At 50.2% G+C, this 1,810-nt stretch overlaps 1 pseudogene across 1 annotated transcript; it reads left to right on the forward strand.

The window, feature by feature from the left end:
- Positions 1-670: 670 nt before the first annotated feature.
- On the forward strand, positions 671-1,331 carry LOC309333237 (E3 ubiquitin-protein ligase RNF183 pseudogene; annotated as a pseudogene). Its single transcript has one exon. The product of its transcript is annotated as an E3 ubiquitin-protein ligase RNF183 pseudogene (transcript).
- Positions 1,332-1,810: the final 479 nt, after the last annotated feature.

A 1,810-nucleotide genomic window follows, 5' to 3' on the forward strand; every position in this document is an offset into this window, starting at 1 on the left:
ACAAGATTTTCGGAGGTTCCCTGTAACCTAACTGCCCCTCTCCTTCCCTTCCCTGTTCCGATGGCAGTCCCCTGACAGTAATGATTAGATTAGAATGATGATATGGTATTATTTGTAGATGTGTGGTGGTTTTTTGGTTTTTTTGGGGGTTTTTGTGTGTGTGTTTTCCCTCTCTTGTGTTTTGGGGTGTTTTTCCTTGTTTGTACTGTTTCATTTTGGATTCAATGTTTGTAATTTTTGTTGTAATTTTGCATTGAAAATAAAATAAAATAGATTGCCATTGGCCTGTTCCAGCAGGCTGTTCTGATGTGGATGTTTATCTTCCCACCCTTGCCTTATCAATTGCTTTGCAAGAGAAGGGCTCACTTCCACTCTTAAACTTCATACTGCAAATTCCCTTGGGTGGAGGACCTCTCTCTTTGCATTTGCTGATGCTGTAAAAGCCAGATGTTGGAAAACTTGTCTCCCACCCCCACCAATGTTGAAGAACTACAACTCCCATCAGCCTCAGCAAGCACGGCCCTATGGCAAGCCAAATGTTCCCTCTCATGGGCCAAAGGTTCCACTGCATTGATGCTGCTGTATGATTACTGTCACTGGGTTTCCACCTGCCCTTGTTTTTTAGTCTCCTAGGTAGCAAAGAAGGCTGTGCTGTTGACTGGGTTTCCCCATGGCTGAGAAGCAGGTCCAGGGGCTGGAGGCTGAATGCCCCATCTGCTGAAACCCTTACGACAACACTTTTTGCACCCCAAGGTCCTTTAGTGCCAATATTCCTTCTGCATCAAGTGCCTGGCTCTTTTCAGCTTGGTGTCCCCAGCCCAGAACCGCTTGCAGTGCTCACTCTGCCGCCACCCTACTGTCCTCCCCTCCGACCAGCCTGTCACTGAGCTGCCCACCAATGAGGCCCTCCTGCGCCTGCTGTGCCTGGAGCCCAACCACATCATCCTGTAGGGTTGGCAGCTGTGCTTGAAGGAGCAGCGCAAGAGCAGGTACTTCCTCTGCCAGCCCAGGGTTTACACCCTGGACCTGGGCCCAGTGAGAGATCCAAGCATTGAGAGCTACTGTGAGCCAAGCCGCCTGGCTAGTGCTACCACTGCCACCACAACCCTGCCCAACCACCACCGCTCCCCAATGTGGGCGTGTGCCTGCAACCCCCAGCTCCAGATTTTCACCTACCTGATGGCTGTCAACTTAAGCGTCACTTTACTACTCATCTTCTCCATCTTTTGGACGAGGCAGCTCTTTGGGGGCTGGGGACGAGAGGGACCAGCAGCCTTCTCAGGCGGAAGATGCTGAGGGCAGGGTAGAGGTGGTTGGCGAGCAGCAGCAAAGTGTTGGTAGTGTTGGTTTCTGCTTCCTTCACTGTGCAGCGAAATGCTTGTCACGGGACATTGTTTTGCATTCCACAGTCAGAGTACTGTTGGGTTCCCACGGGAATGGGTGACTGGATGTGACGTTCACTGGTTTCCTGTTTTCCACTGTTCTCTCGGCGTTCTTTGTTTCCGAGAGGAAGTTGATTCTCTGCTCTCGCAGAGGAAAGATGCATGTTTGTATTCTCTCAGCATAGAAGTGTAAATAAAGTTAAGAATGTGGCACATACTGCTTATCTTCCGCTGTGTGTGACGACGCTCTGTTTGGGCTCCAGAGAAGACGAGCCTGTATCAGCTTCAGCTTCAGATGGGCAGAAGCTGGTCAAAAACCTCACATTTTTGGTTATGGGCCCAGAAAAACGCAATCAAACTGAAGAATGGCTCCTGGCAAAGGAACAAAGAACCAGAGGATCGGAATGCCAGCAAGGGCAGAGAGACGG

This window comes from Podarcis erhardii (genome assembly GCF_964252035.2).
Source record: "Podarcis erhardii genome assembly, chromosome: W".
NCBI classification, from domain to species: Eukaryota; Metazoa; Chordata; class Lepidosauria; order Squamata; family Lacertidae; genus Podarcis; species Podarcis erhardii.